The 22670-nt window shown below is 50.4% G+C and overlaps 1 protein-coding gene across 3 annotated transcripts in view; it reads right to left on the bottom strand.

Moving 5' to 3' along the window:
* The window catches only part of LOC126518342 (membralin), a 249140-nt gene that overhangs the window by 114478 nt on the left and 111992 nt on the right, over positions 1-22670 (bottom strand). The window contains exon 1 of one of the 3 annotated variants that reach the window (XM_055064431.2): positions 1114-1302. The exons of 1 other annotated variant lie outside the window; for it this stretch is intronic. The gene's annotated coding sequence lies outside the window, so the exon portion shown is untranslated. Of the gene's footprint in view, positions 1-726; positions 1093-1113; positions 1303-22670 lie in introns of those variants that run through there. One more of the 3 variants, XM_055064430.2, reaches the window with a different exon arrangement.

Here is a 22670-nt window from a genome sequence, read left to right as displayed (position 1 = left end):
CGGCTGCTCGGGAGACTATATAGCGATGAGAGAGCGGGACAATCAAAGTAACCCTACAGGAAATAACAAATAAAATTGCGCGAAACCAACGCACATGCTGGAATCCTTGTTAAAAGAAGCTTTCGCGGAGCGGTTATTTAAATGCTGCAACACTAAATGTGGTGCGTATACACTATAGTCCTCATTGTCATCCTACGAATGTGTAATCTCATGCGGTGTTCATGCACCACACAGGTCACAACTTTAATTTCACGCAATGATAATGTTTACGCACTACGCCGTTTACAAGCTACGCAGTAGTGCAAAACAGCAGTTTCATGCAAATACGCACTGCGAAACGTCGACCGAAGCAGTGGTATACGTCCGGAGGACGCGAAGGCGATGTTTGTCGAGGGAATAAATTGGTGAGGAGCGGATATGTAATTATTTCCCGCGTCTACGGCCAAATCGAAACTACAGAATCGCGCACGTGACATAGGTGCGCCTGTATGTCAGCAAAAAGTCCAGGAGGGTTCGCTAAGAAAGCTTCGATGAATGTTCCCAGAGGCGATAAACAGGCAACGTTGAACTCCGCGCCACTCCACAGAGCGCCGTACCGCAGTCGACAACTCTCCTCCTGCGAGAGACAGTTAAGGCGCTGCACTTATCTCTTCCATCTCCCTTCAAAATCACTTCACACACAGTCGGCAACTCATACGAGGAACCCAAACAAACCGCACGGCTCACCTTCGAATCACCCAATTCTACCGAGTCTACGTGCATGGCTGGTCTCAAGCCAGGCGGCAGCAGGGGCGAAGCTCAAGCACGACTGGAAGTCCGAGGAAAGCACGAGTACTCGGCGAACAGGTTGCCCGGTTTTCGGGAGGTTCTCCCGTCGAAGCCGCGCCACAAAAAAGTATATACGTACGTAGAATCCACCCCAGTAGAAGAGAACAGAGAACCCGAAAAACACACACAAACACACGCTGTCCGAGCAGTGATAGCAATTTCCAGATCCTCCTTCAAAGCTTCGGAAACGCAAAGCACAAATTTGACGGCAGGTCGGACACTTTCTTGCGACGGTGAGGTCGCCGCGCCGGTGTTATAGGACAACAAAGAAAGTCGCCCGCACACCTGGAACGGGACGAGGCGAGAGTGACCGCGGGTTTTTTGGAGTGGACGAGAATGGACCTCGGTCAGCGGCAACCGCTGCTGCTACGCGTCGTGGCGGCGTCGGGTAAACTTCGCGGCTACGTGCAGGCAACGGTCACGCGGGGAAGCAACGGTCGCCGCATCTGGCCCGCAGATACGATAGACGGCGGTAACTCCTTTCAGCTGTTTGCAGCGGCCCTCCGTTTCGCCTTTTGCAGATTATCAACGCGGGGGAGGAAGAGGGGGAATGACGAGAAAGGAGAGAAGCAGGGAATCAGCGGCGAGAAAGAGACGCACATAAAGGCCGCCGGCAGCGACTCACTACGCCTCTACATACCGTGCCACGTCTCCGAGCTCGGGAGCCGGGGGAATGGAGGAGGAAGATGGGGGGGGGGGGAGGGGGGGAGGTGTTGATACGCACCAAAAGTCTCAACGCGCTCGCTTAACCACGACGAGTTCATAACTCGAAGGACCGCTAAGAGCCGTTCAAATGGACAATAATTTTTTATCATTATTGCGATAGCAATTATATGGACACTCCAGCCGCATTTAGGCCGTCGTCGTTGCTGTGAGGTTCCGTACGAGTGAAAACGTGTGAGGGTGAGCGGGCAAACGCGGTTCAATCTCGCGTGCGCGAGCAAGGTAGAAAAGCAGGGAAGACATCGATACAGGCATTGGTAACTGAACCATGTATAGATGGAGATATTTAATGACGAGATAGAAGATCAAGGAGATAAGCAAAATGCTAGACTGAAAAGTAGCCATATATAATCCCTGATTAGCTCAAGCAGGCTATATGCGACTACTTGCCGCCGCGCTGTTTCGAAGGAGATGCTAACAGAAGCCATTGTCGTCACGGAGAGAATGTAAACACGGCCGAAGTTCGCTGCCCTGCAAACCTCCGCAGACTATATACGCTCGTAAACTTGCAGCGAGGAGCGCTCAGCAGAAAGTGCTCATCGTTTGTCAACGTGCCTATCGTCTTCGTGCTCTACTGTTCTCATCCTCACTCTTCTTCTCAAAGCTCGGCACCCAAGTTCTTGCCGCCACCTGCCCTCACCTCCTTAACGCTCCTTACCGAAGCGCCAGCCGCAGCGAATACAGTTCGGTGGTAAAAGCGTGGAAACCGGGAAGCGGGAACGTGGCGGCTACACACACTTCTATACGGCACATATATGGGCAGTAATATGTGTTCGCGAAACCAGAAAGCTTCCGGTCGCGCGTTTTCTGGCATTCAATTTTTTTCCTCATGTAGTCGCCCGGAGATCTCATGTTCTCGATGTGTTCAAAGAGAAAAAACACGCCTCATGCGTCGAACTCATGTGTGTAGTCCCTTTTTTTTTTCAATTAGTATCAAACAACGTCATAACTGCGTACGGACAAGCAGCCAGGTTTTTTTTTTGTTGTTGTTTCTTTTTTTTTTTTTGGGGGGGGGGGGGGGGAAGGTGAGGGGCATCGCTGATTGTATACTTAAATTACTCATTTGCTTGCGAAAATGGGCTAAAACATTTGTTTCGGGGTAGACGCAGGCTCCCATGCGCCTCGCCCCCTCTTGAATACGCCTCTGGCTACGTAGCAAGTGCCAAATACAGAAGGTTCTACACATCTGTATATATTCGCCGCCGATCAAACGCCGCGAGCAGTCGCCGTTGCCAGGCATATACCAATTCTCAAGGTGCTCGTCAAGCACACTGCTGCTTTAGGTTCGGTGATCCGACGAGAACCGCCGCATTCAGGCCGAAACGCAAAAGTGGCTCAAGCGATGACTATGGCGTGAGCTGCACGCCGCCGAGCGCGAGGTCGCTCGTGTTCGTTGCCCGGCGGCGACGGCCACTTTCCAGCGGAAGCCGAATGATGCGCTTAGATTTAGTTGCACGTTAAAGAGCGCCAGGTGGCCAAAATGAACCTGGATTCCCCCACTATACGGCATCTCTCGTAGCCTCAGTGCTGCTTCGGCATGTTAAACTCAAATCAATTAATTCATCAATGAACCAATAAAGCAGCTCCGCTGGGTAGGCCCGTTATTGTTAAACGTTCACTTTCAGACATGCGTCCCCTCGCGATCCCTTCGCGTGAATCGACATGCACTGGTCGTGTCGGTATCACAAGAGGCAATAGCGTTTTTGGCACTGTGCGAGGAACGCTGTCGAAACCGATCGTATACACGAAAGTGATCGTTCGAGAATACCGTCCCGGGTAACGGAGACACTTCTAAAAAGAAAAGCTTATTCGAGTAACTAACGGGACTACCAGTGAGTTCGATAAAGCGCACGATCGAGACAGCTGCAGCCCAGTGTACACAAGCAACAACGATCCCCTGCTACTCATCAGTCAAGACGGCGTTCGCTATATACATGCGTACCGTTCGCGGCGAACAGCCAGGTATCGGGGCCAGCGAAGAATGGTCGCGAAAACGGTGGCGGCTTGACACACGCGACATGAGCTCACGCACGCTTGCATTGCTCCGATAGCGATAAGGCATCCCGTGGCCCACGCGAACGTCATACAGAGATTAGAGATGGGACGGAGACTCTCGCGGTAAGTTCCACGGCCACCCCGAGACCGGTACCTGTGCGGCACCTCACAGAGTTGCTTTTGGGCCCGCCTACGGCTGAAATCGTGCATGCAGCCTGAAGGACCGCTTTGCGCGAAAAGTTTTGCATTGGTTAGGTTTGCCCACGGTCGAGTAACAAAGTGTAATGAAAGCTTCCAGCAAGACTCACTATCATTCGTCAATGATCAAGTTACAACAGCTTCGCTCGCTTGAGAACCCAACGCGACCGGGTCGTGTCAGAAGTCGAGATGACTCAGCCCGACCCGACCGCGTTTGCATGCATATTACGAAGGGGTTTGGTCGAGTTGATCGATTTCGCCTCGACGCTCGCTCGGGCCCGTTATAACGTTTACATGAACCTAACGACCGGAATTCGGTCCTACAGCTCGACTCTACACGCTTCGATCAGGCTCATGTAAACGTATAGTTAGTGACACCTGGCTAGCGGCTTTTTAAGGTATCGCAAAAGGCAAAATTTCAAGTGATCTAGAATTATACATTGCTACAAGCCTTATACAGTGTTTGCTTTACGCCAAGGTCTTAGTTGCAGAGAAAATTACGAATGAACTATGTATACATCTCACAAATTTATGTTACGCGCTTACTCTATGTATACTGCATTAGCGACTTCCTGTGGAATACTTTTTTTTCTTCTGCCAGTGTCGTTGTTCTCGCCTTTCGTTGTCATTGCTGTTTTGTTCGATACGCGCAATCTGCTATACATTGAAACAATATATGGCTGTCGAAGTTATCGCTTACACCCCGCGCACACCGTGGCTAACTTCTTCGTCGATGGGGGGGGGGGGGGGGGGGGGGTTCTCATAATGTCGTCCCAACCACAGTATTGGTTCCTCTGTGAGGTCACACTCAAATTTAGTTTTAAGGGCGACTATGTGGGAGTTGGAGTGAACAGCATCATCGCAATGCGCCAATGTTTCAGTGGGAAAGCAGAGCCTGGAATGTGTCATAGAGTTAGCATAAAAACAAAGTCTGTGGAGCGTGCTTCGTCGACGCGCCTTAGGCGCGACTGCTCCGTCGCGCCGGCCATGACAACAAGGTCAAAGCGTGGAAGCGTACGAGTTAAGGTACGTCATCACTTGCTGAAACAAGCGGCGCTTTCGCGGCAAGAATTCTCTAGAATAGCAGCTCGCGCTTGGTGGTTTTCCATCCTGGTGTTAACAGCGCAAAACGTATAGACGGGACACGAGACGAGAAGACGACACCACAAGCGCTGCCGAAGTAAGCGCACCGCTTGGCGCGCGCTTATTTCCGCAAGTGAGGACGTACCTTTACAACGTGGTCTCCAAGATCGGGCGGTGCACGCACGCGATCTCGGAGGCCATGGTTACAAAGAAAGAGAAGCGGCCACTCGTATCCTACTGGCGGTCACGCGCCCATGCTTGCGGCTGTCACGAGGAGCCGTGAAGAATTACGCTATCAGCGATTTTAGCACGTGGGCCGTCCGGACAGGGGCGCGGTCACGACATGTTTTCAAGGCTTCTACTTACGTGAACCCGTTACACGGTAACAGGAAAGAGGCGGGGAACTTCCCGCGTGTACAAGTGGTACGAGTGGCGCATAATAAGGACGCGCCCACGAGCGCCCGGCCCTCTTTCGAGTCCGTTCATTCATTCATTCATTCATTCATTCATTCATTCATTCATTCATTCATTCATTCATTCATTCATCGACGCCAGCGCATCACGCCGCATATATAACTTCACACAGGTTCCCGTACCAGAAAGGCCACGTTCGTCGCCAACAGGGCCTAGGCTAAACGGAATTGTCGGCTACACCTTCCACACTCAACGGGACACCTAAGACAAAACTGAGATTAGCTGCAGTAGTACATGACCCTTCTTCAATGCCCACCCCAAATAAAAATAAAATAAAATACAAAAAATAAAGTCGCTGTTACCGTAACAGAAGGCTTAAAAAGCCACGAAAAACCGCAGCGCGGTGCTATTTTTCGCCAAGAAACAACTACATTCGAACCGACAGTGCCAAAATTCATGACGCCATGGTGAACCTTCGTGGAAACTTAAAGGACAGTATCCCCGACCGCCTCTCGCTACTGCGACTTTTGGCGCCCAACAAGCCTCCTTTCGCGCTTGGAAGGATATTGATTATAGTCGACGAAACGAACCTAGCATAATTCCCATTCTCTATCAAACTTGTTCAGGGTAAATGATTCTCCATTTTATACGGGGGTGCGCGCCAGAGCACTCCCTCATTTGCCACTACATAGTTAAATGGAGCGACGGGAGGCAGGAGGAAATACCGAGGCACGTTTCGCTGCCCCTTATGCGCACCCTGCTGTGCTACTCGAGATATCTGCAGGGCTCAGCCAAGAAACCTCCATTCGGTGTCTGCGGTTTACGTCCGTCCAAAACCTTCTCGTGCATTTCCTCCCTATAGCGGATATTTCGTACATAGCGAACATAAAACCCCTACAGGAACCACGACGTTGGAGAAGCGTACAGTATTAGGAGCCAGCGCCAACTGGCTTCACACGGAGCAGGGCCGTCTACACAGAAGCACGGCGGTCGCGAACTGCTTCTTCGGGCGTCGATGCCACCGTCCACCAGGCCTCGCCGCTTCCTGAAAACGCCCAATCGCACAAAGCCGGGCGGTGGGCAATGCAGCGGTGCCCACGGGTGAGCATCGCGCCGCTGTGCGCGAGAGGAGAAAGCTGCAGAGCCGGCCCGTACGCGCCGACCCAAATTGCGCCGCGGCCCCCTGTTGCCTATCCCTCTTCATTTCTTTCTTTCTTTCTTTCTTTCTTTCTTTCTTTCTTTCTTTCTTTCTTCAAAATCATCTCGTCTCGCCTCCTGGGGTCTCGTAACCTTTCGCCGGCCCGAGAGAACGCGGGCACCCCGCCCGGCGCCTCGGAAACGGAACAAAAACAGGTGCACCGCCTCGTGCAACAGGTGCGCGCGGAGAAATATGCACGGAAGGCGGGGGGGGTGGGGGGTGGGGGGCGGCCGCGTCGACGCGAGACCCGAACACGAGACACGAGGGCGGCGCGGTAAAAGAAACCGTACCCTCGCGGAAACCCGGGGAACACAACGAGCAAAAGCGTTGCTACACGAATACGGCGCGCAATTTAACTGCATGCACGGCACGAGGAACGAGTGAGACTGGCGGCCGGCAAAGCGCCCGAATTGACGAGAAAGCACGCTCGCGAGCAATGAAGAAAGCGAAGTATTCAAACGAAGGTACAGGACCGGGACAAAACCAGGGGACGCAAGGAACGATCGGAAGCCCTCATGGCGAAACGGGATCCGGACAAAAATAAATAAATAAATAAACAACGCGACGCGGCTGCCGGGAGAAACGAGATAAGAATTTAACTGAAGATGGAGAGAGTGAGGGCTACGGTATCGGACATGCGCCGACGCCCTGTGTAACTGCAGATATGAATCCAATAAACGATTGGCGTAGTAAATACTGACCCCCCCCCCCACACACACACATACACAAACACAGAAAACAAAGAAAGGGCGAAGACTAACAACATGCGTGCCCGGCACTTTATGGGGTGCGATAGCTTTTAAACAGGCTATCTGCATGCATACGTGCATTGACGCTTAGCGCTTTCTACGCACGCGTGGTAAATCAAGCGCGCTTACCCAACGACAGTGTGCTTACGTATACTGCTTAGCCCACAGTGGTTATTCACCAATAGGCACCGATTTCGTACTGCGACGTGACTGGATTGCGGAATCTCGTTTTTTTTTCTTCTTTTTAAAGCACACTACAATGCGTAGCAATATACAACGACAATGACTTACCCAAGACAGTTGAATGTCCATGACAAATATGACCGTTACAAAAACAGGGTAATACGAGAGAGGAAGAAATTAGGAAGAACCAACCTCGGTTGCTATCCGGAGGAGTGCGCTTATAGCATGCATATATACTTGGGAGGTGGTTGTTTGTGGCGCTGTGTTGCAAATGTGTCATGGGCGGTACGTTCTCCTTACCACCGCGCCTTAATTACCGCGTACGTGGGAGCCAATCTGTACTTCGAGCACAACTTCCTCAAGAACCATATTGAAAACCCGTGCAGCGTCTCACGTGACAGCGTCTGCATCTTCGAACAGAGGCACAGCGCCTCAAAACGCAAGCTGCCACGAGGGAAGAGTGCGAGAAGGATACCGATAGCACCGCGCGTTTTTTTACCGCTGTGTTCTTTACCGTCGTTCTTACTGCAGTATCCACGGTTTAGGCCCACGAAAACGGTTAGACGTCTAAAATAAATCGCGGTTATTTCACAAAGAATACCAAACGCTTTAAAACGCGGTCAAAGGTGCCAGAGAGAATTCCCCCCGCGTATATCTATCAACAGCGTCCTCTGCGAGATGGGCCTATGCAAAACCGATGAGGCGAGCTCCGGGCTCCGAGGACTGGTAATTTTAGACGGGCACGTAAAAAGGGTGCGCGCAGAAGCGGCTTTTCCAAGCAGGGAGATCTGCGTCGAAAAAGAGCTGACATTCGGCGCACTCGAAACTGAGATAACTACGGACGCGCGCACCGAAAGGGATGGTCCTGCTACCCCCACCCGCTAAGGCGGCAAGATAGGAAGAACAACTGCTTGAGCTATAAATAAGCACGCTCTTCTTTGCGCGTCATTAGGGCGACACACAGAAAGGGCCAGATACAGACACTTGAGAGGGGATAAAGGGCCCGCCTTCGGGAAGACAGCAAGCAAACTTGCAAACTGTCTGGTCGAGGAATGCGCGAGATTCGCTTTTAGAGGGTTCTTTCTTTTTTTTTTTTTTTACTCGCCCCGAGACTTTGGTTGGTTTTAACGCTAACACTAAAGACTTAAAACTATTATGGCAGGGGTAATGAGTGTCGTTGTTGCCGATGGCAGCGGACTGAATTTTTCGCGATATTTTAAATGCACCGAAGTGGTACAGCAGAGGCGTTTCATGCGATGGTATAACCTGCCTGGGACCACGATCGGGCCACCGGTAACTGAAGCAAGATAGAGTGCACGGTAACAGCTGGTTGTTGTATCCCCAAAAGGCCGCATTCAAAACGCGAGTCAGATAACTGAAGGAACCATCTCCGTCTCTCCGTCGCTTAATTAGGTCATTTTACGTTATTTACATGCTTGCACATACATATTGCGGAAATCACACGAGACTACACAAGAAGGAACGTATACGTCGAACACAGCCCAATCAAGAAAGCAACGGAAAGGTACTGAAAGATCAAGATAACAATTGGCCGAATGTACTCGTGACTGGAGTACTTTGGTCAATAATAAAGAGAGGTGTAGTTCACTGTGAAAAGGAAAGGTTGGCGCTATAACAAACTGCGTGACGTTCACCGGCAAGTTTAGACACAATATTCCTTCCCGTCCCAACCGCTCAAGGCTGGATTCCGACGGTGGCAGAATGCGAGAACGCTCGTGCAGTGTGCATTGGGCGCGCGTTTAAAGAACCTCAGGTGGTCGAAATAAATCCAGGACGGCCCGACCACGGCTTGCCTTGCAGTCAGATCGTGGTTTTGGGACATAAAAAACCCCCAAATTTATTGATACCTTAATCTTAATCTTCATTTATACGGAAGTTCGGATACCTTGTGTTTTCAACGAGCTCGGCGAACTCAATTTTGTAAGACCTATATATACTCAAAACACATCCGTCCAAACACGTACGCCCGTCAGCAAAAGTATACGGAGCACAGGGTCGCCGAAAAAGAAAACTTAGTGTCTTTGTAATTAGCATGCTTAACTTGAAATCGACGAGTACACTGGGAAGCTCACAATGCCAAGTTTGGACTGTAGTCCTAAATTTCAAACTGCACTCACAGGCAGAGGAAAAAAATCGGCTTTATCGCACAATACCTGCTCCGTGTATTTTTGCTTACGGGTGTACGTCAAGCTTGCGGTTTGGACTCAAGTCCGACGCGACGTGCAACTGCAACACCCCGAAGCCGCTCTGGAATTGGGCCAAGCAGTTAGGCACGGCCTACGAGTAAACACGATTGAGACGAAATGCCGTATATACACGTGCAATAGCTGCGCGTCCCCCCCCTTCTTTTTTTTCTCTCCATTTTTTTAGATATATATTTCCCGCTATGGGTCTAACTTTGGTTAGCCTGGAGCCTCCGCATCCAGCGACGACGTTAGCCTTAACACGCCTATCCGCCGTGGTTGCTCAGTGGCTATAGTGTTGAGCACGAGGTCGCGGGATCGAATCCCGGCCATGGCGGCCGCATTTCGATGGGGGCGAAATGCCAAAACACCCGTGTGCTTAAATCTAAGCACACGGGTGTTTTCGCATTTCGCCCCCCCCCCCCCCCCATCGAAATTAATCGCAAGCTAAAGAACCCCACGTGGTCGAAATTTTCGGAGCCTCCCCCCCCCCCCCCTTCCCATTACGGCGTGCCTCATAATCAGAAACTGGTTTTGGCGCGTAAAACCCCATGATGTTTTTAACACGCCTAATGGATATGTAAATAGGTGCGCAAAGCTTATAATATATATATATATATGAACTCTGCGCACGCACGCGACCAACAGTGACCAGAAGCAACTCAACCACTACACACTAACTTGGCAAATCGCCACGAAAATAAAGCGCAAACAAATCCTCCAGCAGCGGCGCAAACACGCGCATGGCGATTACTCCCGATAAGGACGCCGGTATATACAGGAACAAAATAATACAACTGCGCTGGCTCAGTCGCCGCCCGCCTACGCGAAAAACAGAAAGCGGACGCATGAGAGGCAGCTGATAGTATACCAGACTGCGCCGTAATACAAAGTGCTGCCCCAGGAAAGTAAAAAAAAAAAAAAAGAACCGACAAGATATACGTGCTTCGTGCGAGCAGAGGTCATATGCTCGAGCGTTGCTCGAGGCTTGACGAGGACGACCGCTGCCGTGGGGTAATCATGCGGGCGGCACGGATAGTACGCCCACAACACGCGACCTATCGACCGAGAATTGTTCAGGTCCAACCCACGTGTTTGAAACCGATATGAGAAGCGAACCTTTCGCGAAGCGGTCAATTAAATGCTGCACAAATTATCACATTCTGCACAGCGTTTTGAACGATAGCGCGACTACGTGCAGAAAGGCAAGTCGCCGACACCTCCGCCACGTGATCCTTGGAACGGGACCGCGCATTGTGCTGTATCCAGAATCATGCGCTCCGACATACACGGCGGACAGGTCCCAGAGTTCGACAGTGCAATAATAAACTGCGCTTTCACCGAGCGACGTCGAACGGCCCACGAAGGATTGCTGGATTACGTGCTTACACAAAGACGAGCTTCTGCAACTCTTGACTGATGCGCCAGGAGCAGAGGTGATATAGCACGCAACAACAACGTAGCATGCAACAACACGGGAGATACGAAAGCGTGGCAGACGGAGCTGGAGAAGAAGGAGATTGTTGGCGAGACCTCTCGACGCCTTCTGCCAGAGGCAAACAATATCACGCCGTTGAAAGGCGGGCGTCATTCAAACTATGCGGACATCAGTTGAAGAAAAAAAACTATAAACAGAAAGAGGGCTCGTGAAAAAAATAGGCGTCAGATTGCTCAGGCGTATAGTGAACGCACGACGACTACAACACCCGCCCGACCCAAGCCCCCCGAAAATAGCCTCCGCCGGTGTTTATTTATAAACGCCACAACGGGGCATGACGTTGTTCGAGAGGGCGGCCAAAGTGTCCCGCGCGCTCGCGACCGCCCAAAACAAAGCGCGCCGGCACGAAATGCACCGTCACACCACCCGGGCAAGAAGAAGGGGGCACAAACAAAGATGTATACGCTGCAGGCACACAAGGCACGTGCGCGAACGCTTTGCTTTTCGCGCGTTTCTTTTTTCATTTTTTTTTTCTTTTTTGAGAGGAGGAAGGAAGAGCAGCGCGCTCTGTCTCGCGCTACGAGCTGCGCGCATTTCTAGGCGCGCCACAAAAGAATAATGCCGGGCGCATGAGGCGCGTCAATGAAGACGAGAGAGACCGAGGAAGGAGGCTATAAGAAGGGCGTTCTAGAGCGGAGGTGACGTGCCAGAAGTGAAGTATAGCTGCCGCCATAATACTGTGGGCATCGAAGTGATCAGCAATTGTCTAACGAGGGGCGTCTCAGGCTGGAGCCAACGTTCGTCGAGGGCGCATGCCTTCGCCGGGGCTAAGTTGCAATCTCCATCTTGCTGTGAACATCTGCCTTGTATTGGCATCAGAGTAGTATATATAGTAAATGGAATTCCAACCGTAAAGCCGCAGATGTCATCATATATACCGTGCGCAGCGCCGGTGCAGCCTATCGTACAGCTAAGGGAAATAGAAAAGAAAAACACGCGACATTTCTACGTCCTTCGTGTGTTGCGAGCTAGGTAGCCATAAAGAACTATATCGACCTATCCAAACGTGGTATTCCGCGCTAAAGTCACGAAACATCCTTAGAACGCGTTCCCGTGTTCTTTTCCTTCCCCACAGTGCATCGAGACGGTAACGACGACCGCGGTTAATCTTTCTCCTGTTCCACCATTTTTCTCCAGCGTTGTTGTTATTATTATTATTATTATTATTATTATTAGTAGTAGTAGTAGTAGTAGTAGTAGTAGTAGTAGTAGTATTTATGCAACCAATTTCACCGTAACTGTGAGCCTGCTTTTGTTAGGTACAGGACGGAAGCCTAGGCTGTCCCAGTGATCTCCAGTTACCCCAATCTTGAACCATTATATTCAAATTTCCTAATCTCATCACTCCACCTGACCACATGCTGCCCTCGACTGCTCTACACAGGCACGTAATACAACAACGTGGGACGGATAACCGACAGTCCAGCAGAGTAACAGAATGCGCGCTAGGCGTATAGAAACGCAGAAAATCAATTCATCATCCGAATTCGCTATCCCATATGGCTTTCACCTGTATACGTACTCGCCGGCGGCTGCGCGCACTGCCACTCCAGGAGAGCTCTTTAGAGTGACCTCCTCGACAGAGAATACGCATGCAGAGATAACAGAGCCAAAGAGCTACATTTGCGGGTCGCAACGCGCGAAGGAGGTACGTCCGTAAACAATGCGGGGAAGCAGGGGTGACGGCGAGGGACGGAGGACAATGGGGGGGCGGCCAAATTGGAAACAAATGCGCGACTGCTAAAGCGGCGGCGAGTGCGAGCCGTGAAAAGGAGACCATTCGCGTATACAGCTGTGCCTTGGTGTGAAAGCCAAGAAAGCTCGTGCACACAAACGCCACGGCTGTTCCCAAGAATACTGAGCGACGGACGGACGTGTCACGTGCGCACAAAACGTTATAAATTGCGAGCGTGAAGACTGACTCTGATTTCGGAAGAGCGGCGCAAAGCCCACGACCTACCGCGGTAGACCAGGGGGCTATGGCCTCACGCGCTGCTAGGCTAGAGGTCGCGGGTTCGACCCTGGCAGCGGCGACCACATCTTCGATGGCGGAGAAATGCAAAAACACCCGTGTACTTGGACTTAAATGCACCTTAAAGAATACCACGTGGTCAAAATTAATTGCGGAGTTCCCCAATACGGCGTGTCTCATAATCGTAACGTAGTTTTGGCACGTAAATCCTGGAATTTAATGGATTTGTTAACACACGTGCGAAGCAAGAACGAAAACACGCCGTGTTTGCTTAGTGGCTATGGTGTTGAGGTGATAGGCGCGAGATCGCGAGATCGAATTCCGCCCAGGGCGGCCGCATGTTGATGGGGGCGGAATGCGAAAACACCCGTGTACTTCGATTTGGATGCATGTTAAAGAACCTCCAGGTGGTCCAAATTATTTCGGAGTCTCCCACCACGGCGTGCCTCATAATCAAATCGCGGTTTTGGCTCGTAAAACCCGTTAATTTAATTTTTTTAAGCAAGAGCAAAGGACAGAGAGCGCTGACCAGCAACCACATGAGTTATCGTATTTTGCCCTGAAGTATTATACCGCCACACACACACACACACACACACACACACACACACACACACACACACACACACACACACACACACACACACACACGCACACGCACGCACACACACGCACACACACACACACGCACACACACACACACGCACACGCACGCACGCGCACACACACACACACACACACACGCGCGCGCGCGCACACGCACGCACGCACGCACGCGCACAAGCAGTAAGAATACAAAACAGACTGAACAGTAGGCGCAGTGCATCTGCCAGCCTGATTTTGCTCGGTGTTGCCCGCTTATACCAAGATCACATCACCCGGGCATTTTTGAATCTTTACACACACAAAAAAAGAAAACGAAAAGGAGGCGTTCATGTGTACACCATCTGTTCTCCTGCTCGCAAAAAGAATATTGTATCCATGACGCGTTTCTTCTTTTCCAGCTGTACAAAAGTTCAAAGCAATATAGGATAAGGCAAAGAGAGTTCCGCTTTAAAATAATCCACTCGTAAAACAAAGTTACCTTAGCAAACTTTCGCAACTCCGCAGAAAACCTCTAGAATCCCGCAAGTACACCACAAACCCTGTCTAGTAGCGAAAAGAGCCCAACGCAACCAAAGTGCAGATTGATTAACGAAGCTATATAGATATATATATAATGCGAAAATTAAATTTAGGCAAGACAGCAGTTCGATGAACGTCAGCAGACTAGCAACTAGCAAGTGGCACATAAATATGATCACGTGCACGCCGAAACACCCACACCTGGCCAGACAGGTTCACCTCTCCGATGAGGGGCCCGATATCCTACCGAGACACGAAGACAGCTCAGGCACATTATTGCATTTAAAGTCAGGTTCCTTTTGCCGATCGCTAAGTTACTCGTACATGCGTTAAGAAAGCCATTTTAAGGCCACTAGCAATCTTAGCCACACTTCGCGGTTTCTATCGTATTACAGCCTCTTCACTCCGCTGGTACCGACGAAGTGGTGGTGGTGAAGAACTTTATAGACCGGTCGGTAACAAACCTAGGTCCCCGAGCACCGCAGCCCGACAGTGTATCCGCTCGGCCACGATCACGGGCTGGTCGGTCAACGAGGGATTAACTTTACACATTAGCAGGCATCAGTGCGATCTCGGAGGCCACGCAAAAAAAAGGGGGGACCTCGCGCGCGCGCCGCTAGATGGAGCAACGTGTTCTTAGGGAAGCCAGAGGGAGGAAGCCGGCTGTAGTACATGGCTCAAACATGACGCTGTTCGGAGGTGGCTCCTACGTTTCTCCATACTGACGTTTAAACCGGATCACGCGATAAGAAAACTATGACGATACGCTATCAAGTGGCACTTCTGAACACGCGCCCGCACGCTCTCTCGCACATCCTGCCCTACTTGAAAGCGAATCGCATTAACGACGATAGATGTCCCTAAAGGATGGGTTCTGGTTAATTATTTTATCTAAATACCTTGGTTAGATGACGAAAGCAGCATTCCCATGCACGTAGAGAAAGTAACCGTCTCCTTCATGACTGGTATAGTAAATAGCGCTTTTCTTTGCCTAAACCCAAACAGGAAGAGGTCACATCACGTGTTAGGTATAGGCACGCTGATTGATGCTGCATTCCGGACTTTCATGCCACCTGACGGTACTGGAAACGGACTTGATTGGTGTTTTTCGTCGCGCATCACGACGCAATGGTTTATACAGAATTAGCGATAATTTTCTCGCTAGATGACTTCATAACAAGGGCAACAATTTTTTTTTTCGTTATCCTAGTTAACCTTGAAAAGGACTGACGCGTAATATATAACGTACGGGGGGTTTCGGGAAGGTACTGCGATTACTTCCCGACCACTTCCCCATAGCATTTTAATAAAATTTCGGAAGCGCAACGACGCGTGTCCGCCACAGCGACTTTCAACGTGCGTGACAGCGTCGGCGAGACGACGCTCGGCGCATATGAGGCCTACAGGAAGAGGGTTACCCAACAACGAGTTGACGGGATTCTCCTATAGCTGTTCTCTATAGGCGCCCATCAATAAAGCTCCGTATGTTGTCGCGGTGACCGCACAGCGAACGCGCGTGGGCCTACTTCAGAATTATATTAGCCCGGGAGCAGGATGAAACAATAAACAAACATGCCCTGTGCAGCGTCATAATTATACCGACCACACCGGAAAAGTCATCCGCGCGCTTCAGTAAACGAAGGGGACGGTATACGACAGTGTGACCTCAAAGATTTTCAAAACAATTTTCCGCATTTTTTAATTTTTTTTCGGCCGTTGTGGCGCGGTAAATGTTTTCGAACCTTGCCAAGCTGAGCGATCGGTTTCTTTATACATGTATACACAGTTCATTCTTGCTGACAAAAATAAATGTAATTAAGCCGGACCGCGCGGCGTCACAATCCATGACGTCACGCCTAGCAGGCACGGGCACGTCAAGGTGTGCTTGTCGCCTCTCGCATCCCGTCCTTGCGCCTTTTCTGCCTTGCGAAGCCTATATATCGCTCGCAGTAACAGTCGCTTTCTGTGCAGGTGTGTTTTGGTGGGGTGATTCACCCTCACAACTCAACATAACCAACCTATCCTCTTTAAAGGGAAACTAGAGGCAAATATCGAGTCAAGCTAAAGTGACACATTAGTGATCGAGAATCACTATGGCGTCAACGTTATCGCGGACAGAGCCTTGCCGATTGACAAATTGGGGTAAATGCAGTGCACGATTAGAGACTCCCCGGGGAGATCCACGTACTTGCCCTTTGACAACGGCACTCCTCCTTTAAAAAATTCTGTCACTAGCACTCAACCACTCGTTATAAAATTGGATTGCATTATAAAACGAAATAAAATGCTACTAGTCCAGATGTGTTCAATTTTTAGAAAGAAATAAGAACTCGTTGACATTACCCTTGAAACGACGCGGGCGGTTGAAAGGTTTCGTTTTCGCTCGACTCTGCACCGCCTGTGCTTTCGCGTTTGAGTAGTTTCGTTATAGCGTACAGTGCTGCGCCGGTCTTGCTGGCTCGCGAAATTCGCACAAACTGCGAGCAGCGGAGAATTCCGCTTCCCCGTAATGTCGCGGAATGCCCGAACTATGGATACCTGAACGGTCCACGCCACTTGACCAAAAGCAGCTGCAGCGGCGAATCCATCGCTCTGCCTTGGCTCGGCTTTTCCATGACCGCGCGTTTCCGTCTGGTGCAAAAAAAAAAAAAAAAAGCCGTACTGCCGTCTGTCGGGCGCCGTTTTCCTCACCGACAGCAGAAGCAAAGGGTGGCGTTGGAGTATGCAACGTCACCACTCCCCGGTTGAGTGGCGGGAGATCTGAATTGCGATAATGGTATTCGGACCGTTCAGGTGTAATTTTCTCGCGAACTAAGTCTTTCCTTGGCACGAAACAAGCGCAGCGAGGTTTCTGGAATGGTGTTTCTGGAAAATTCGACGTCGACTTAGCATTTGTCTTTAGTGTCCCTTTAAGGTGCAATACTGTCATGGTAGCCCAGTGGCTATGGCACTGCGCTGGTGAGCTTGAGGACGCGGGTTCGATCCTGGCCGCAGCGAGGCTGCATTTCGATGTGGGCTAAATGCAAAAACGTTCGTGGTACTTGGATTTCGGTGCACGTAAATGAAACCCAGGTGTTCAAATTGAATGCGGAGTCCCCCACTACGGCGTAGCCCTGGATCACACATCGTGCTTTTGGTACGCAAAAAAAAAAAAAGTAAGTCCCTGGAAATTGTTTCTTCTCTCTCTCTCTCGTTTGTTTGCGTCCCTTTTAAAATGACCTCGGCTTCGAGTGTACTCCTTATCATGCGCCCTAGGGAAGCGCTGCAGGTCACCTGGCCGCGTCCCAAGCGAACAGAAGTATGCAGGCCGCGCTCGCAGTGCGCGGTGACGCGCATTGGGCGTCGCAAGTGGGGGTCATCGATTGCACAACGGCGCAGAGAGAGAGAGAGAGAGAGAGAGGATGCCGGTCGCCGGCAAAGCAAGCAGAGAATTAAGAACACGGGGCAGGCCGTGCGCGATAGCTGCAGAGAAGCGGGCCGTGACTTCCGTGGCCGGAGCAACTGCGCAAGCGGGTCATCGCGTCGACGGCACCGATCGCGTACGGTAGATGGCGCCGAGAGCGCAATGGGACTTTAAATGGCGACGCGCAGACGTTTGTGAACGCACGCAGCGGGTCATAACGCAACGGTGAAATATCGAGCTGCAGCCAGTAATTATAATAATAATAATAATAATTTTATTTTTGACCATAACGTCATACTTGATGATGCAGGGGGACCGAAGTAAAAGCTGTCTTTCAACAGCTTGATTCAACAAAATCATTTATTACTTCCGAAGCTTAGAGAAAAGTTGTAGTAAAGTGGTGGACAGCGCGACAGTGGACGGAGTGCTCACTGTTGGGAGAACTGGTGGCTTTTTTTTTTTTTTTTCTCTACGTTTTCGGAGAGCGCACCGCTCGATGCGTACCTGATACAACGCGTAAGACCACAGTCCTGATCATCCTCACCACGCGGGAAAAAAAAAGACGAAAAAGAAAAGAAGGGCGGATAAGAGATGGGAGCGGGACCGTATACAGGCAGGCAACTTTACGAGATAAAGCAAATATACCGAGTGCCTGATTACGATAGCGTACAACGTAGTTTAGAAAGGCTGGGTGACTATTTGTCGCCAGATGGCTGCAAAGGGGTGGTGCCGTTGGAGATTATCATCATCAAGCGCCACTACTCCATTTAATCGTTGCGGTGGCAATTTCAAGGGGGACCATCGCATATTACACACCCATCGATCTCGTTTGCCTTTTCTTTGCCCGTTAGCGTCTCGGGCCGACCTCACATGAGACGGACACATTACCCGGAAGGTTACGGCACGAGCCGACGTTCCGCACTGCTTCGCCAACACGACAGCCCACCCCGCACGCAGACACCCTGCGGCGTATGGGAGGCGCGCGAAACTCGCAAAGAAACCGAAAGACGTCGCCGGAGCGTGAAGAGCAAAATCCGAAAGGTCAAGACGACGCCACTCGCGACAAAGTGCCACAAACGCCAGCAAGGACGGAGTCGGCGAGCAGAGGAGGAAAAGAACGAGGGGGGGAGGGTCAAAAAACGGAAGTGCGCCGGCAGCAGTGAGACATCGCGCTGCGGCGGCGGCGGAGTGCTTTCGGAAGTGCATGCGGCGGCGGTTCGGTCAGGCGTGCCTTCAAGATCAATGTCGGGACACCACTACTTGGCGCGGCAGTGGCCGTGCCGTGGCCGGAAGTCAGCCCGAGGCACTCGCTGGCGCCGACGATGCAGAAGAAGAAGTAAAAGGAAGGGGAGGGGTCCCGCCGAAACTTCCTCGTAGCACACCTTGAAAAAGAACGAAGGCGGAAAGCCGGCCCGCGCGCTCCTTCCTTTACTTCTTTCCCTCTTCTTTTTTTTTTTTACTGTCCCCTTGTTTTTATTTCTGCCCCTTCCCCTCCCTCTTCCCGCTCGCCAGCGCTTCCTTCCTCTCTACGCCCTTTCCTTCCGAAAACACGCGAACGCGACCGAGCGGCCCGCTTCCTCCTAAAAAAAGGAGTCCCGCCGCGCTCGTCCCTCTCCTGCCGTTCACCTTTACGAACTGGTATGCCTCATAGATCCGCTTCACCTCCTACGGTCATCTCAGAGGCCAGACTACCCGTCTCGTCTCGGCTCCGGCCGGTGGCGCGAGCGCAGCCGCAAGCTCCATAAGTCAGCTTCACAATTTCGAAAAACAACACGGCGGCGAACAAAGCCAATACGCCAGACGAAAGTGAGTGGGACTCTCTTTGTCGCGTTTAGTTCGACACTTCGTCCTTGTACCGTTCCAATCACAGAAACGTTAAAAATTCGATGTCTGGGAGGCGCATTTCAGTCTACTATAGTAGGATACAACTTAGAAAAAACAGCAGTTGGCAACCAAGGCACAGAAACCGCGCGAGGTTGTGTTAGTCCGCCAGCCAATCACAGAAGCAAACAAAATAGTCTTCATGCGACCTTTCCAAAATGGCGTCGTACTTGATACCTCCGGAGCGTCTGCTGTCCTTGAAGTCTTTTCATCAGCGGAAGCGATAAGGTGTGCAGCAGATATGGACGAAGTGTACGGAGTCTGAGCACTTCACTCTCCTAAAGTCCGCGGAACAGTTCATTTCATTGCTGAGCCTGTTTCACTCATGAAACATCACTGCCAACTGAAGTGAAACTTGGCAATAAATAGTTGCAGCGAAGCAAGCGTTTTATTCCAGTTCAACAAAGAATTGGGGATTCACCGTTCCACTAGTACAGGAGTGAAAACGTACAAAATTACGCGCTAATAATTTTATTTTTGTGGTTACCGTCTCATTTAGGTAACAGGGAAAGCCTGAAGTACGAACCATTTGCAGCCTCACGGAGAAACAGTGGCTCGCGGTTATGAGGGCGTGGGCGGGACTTCACTGCAGACTTAAGTTGCAAACGACTATACACACTGTCGTTTTTATTACCGCCATAGTTGATCGCGTAACAGACGTGTGCGCGCGTCGCGCCGAATAATATTTTCTCTGATTTTAACTTAGGTGATATATATACGCTAAATGTGCGTCGTCAGGGTACGCAATAGGAAGTACTAGGTTTCCCACACCCGAAGCCTAGGGATGCAAACCGTCGGGCGTACAGAGAAACGCAAAAAAGAAAGAGCACGAAATAGGGAGTTTTAGATATCGGACACCCAAAGTTACGGTCAAAGTTGTCTTTTCATAGCGGCATCGTGAGTAGTTTGCCAGCAGATCGAGGGACTTTGGTCTCGCGCCTGTAAGTCTACACGCTCAAGCCGATGCAGCAACCGACTACAGTGCGCGTACCACCCTCAAGCAGTCAGCAAATGATTGGGGCTTTCTGTGGAACACTTAAATACACAATGTACATTTAAAAAAAAATATGTGCTCCAGTTTACACGTCACGTTGCACCACGTAGGAAGGCAATCAAAGGACGGAGTGGTCGAGTATTTTTCGTGTTCTTTCGAGCAGCTACTCCCCACGCGTTCAAAATTAATATACTGTCTACTCCAGCACGCCACTGCTTACAACCTCTATATTGCTTCGGCGGGTTGAACTCAGTCAATGGAAATAAAGTACAGCGAAGCAAAGGAAAAACAACGCAGTGAGTATTTCGTTGAATAAAATCACCGCTTTACCAGCCGAGAATCCGACTACAGGAAAATTGGCTTAGAAAACTTCGCGTCATTTGAAGGGACTGTCCAGCGCTCGGAACAAGTATTTGGATTGAGGTGGGAATGAGAAGATTGTGTCATATTGACCGAAACGAGAATGCTTGTATTCCTTAAACAAAGAAATATATTTTTCATTTGGCTCTGAAAGCGGTGCAGAAATGACATGTGCCCCACTCAACGGTGAAACAGTGCAACCAATCCGCCTACCATCATTTAAACAAAAGTACGCGCAGGGAAGCCCGTGTAACCGAGACCCGTGCGATGTAGTACATCATGTAAGTGCACCTTCCCAATGGTTCCCAACTGAAGGAACGCACACCAAGCAGGCGGCCGTAAGCAAACAAATAGAAAGGTATATACTTACAGGTGAAAAGTTATTCTCGGCGTCTTCTTAAGCCGATTTGTACAGCCGAAAGCAACGCGAGACTTCAACCATTGCCTACTGAAGTTCTGCAGTGCTCTAGAAAAGCATGCCACATAAATACCATTACAACAGCAGCGCGGCAGATTACTCCGTGTTCAGTTACGTCGACTAACCACGGCGGCGCGGGCTTTTTGCCCCTATCGAGATGGCGGCGACCAGCTTCACTTTAGGGGAGCCGCCTCCACTCCAGAAGTTTTTGTATGTAACCTCCTTGAAAGAGACTACGCAGAATAAAACATAAATCTCATTGGAACTTTCTACTTGCTTTCCAGAGGAACCACTGCATGTTTAGACACCTCGAATGGTATACGCTTTATATTGCGCTACAAAATAGAAGGTGCCTGAAAAACGGTAGACAGTCCATTTAAGGAATTATTATACGCGCAAAGGCGTATCTATTATTTGTTGCACCGAGGCTATTTACATACCGTTTGTAGCTCTACTGCGTAATTCGGTAGATAGAGCAGAGCGGATACTATTGTGCACACCGTCTAGTTCCACCATATTGTCGAATTCGGCGTCTTGTCAGTTCCGACTGGCTCACGGGGCTGCTATATACGGCTTCTCTGGTTGACTCAGGACTTCGCCCTTACAGAATTTGACAATATGGCGAAATTTTACATTGTCGCCATAGTGTAACGGCGCTAATCACCAATTAGCGACGTTAAGATGCAGAAATCGATACTTTGTTTTACGGAATGTGGCAATAGCTGTCACATGCACGTGGCGAGAATTGCAACATGAGGAAAAGTCCGCGCGTGCCCGCCTGACGCATGTTCTATTGCACTCGCTCGTACTTTTTTTTTTCTTTCTTTTTTTCTTTCTTTCATCGTTAGAGATCTCGGGCAACCGCGATTAAACAGAAGCACGATGCCAAAGCAGCAACGCGTGCGAATACAGATTAGAGCGGGTCACACGGTAACTATATAGCTAAGTTTCCCGTAAAACGTTTATCACTCAGGAACAAGGACACGACGCGCACGACACGCGAAGGCGTATATACTCCTCTGCGAAACCGATACACCACGTATACGCGCGGCAGAAAAGACGTACAATCGACGCGCTGCAGCCAACTTCCAGTCGAAAAACAAAAGCTGCCCGCTTCGAATTTCTCCTGAAGTAACGGTGTTGCGTGCACTGTGGTGGTAAACGAATATACGCGACAAGGCACGACATCGGGCACGCAGCGCATGTAAACGCAACTCGCCTTTAACCCCACGCGCGCGATCACGCGAACTCTCGGTAATCTTTACTAAATGTTTACGTACGTGCGACGAGGAAATAGAGTGAGGTATACGGTACGATAAAAAAGAAACGTTGCCATACTATGCCAAACTGGTCTGGCAAGGCTTCCGTACGGGATATTCAGAGCGCGAATACAAGGCCTGCTCGAGGGCAGGTCGTCACGTCGTACTTACTCGGAGGAAACAGA

The sequence above is a fragment of the Dermacentor andersoni genome, chromosome 11 (assembly GCF_023375885.2).
Source record: "Dermacentor andersoni chromosome 11, qqDerAnde1_hic_scaffold, whole genome shotgun sequence".
NCBI classification, from domain to species: Eukaryota; Metazoa; Arthropoda; class Arachnida; order Ixodida; family Ixodidae; genus Dermacentor; species Dermacentor andersoni.
Note: the sequence above shows the minus strand (reverse complement) of the source record. Positions and strands in the feature narration are given on the sequence as shown.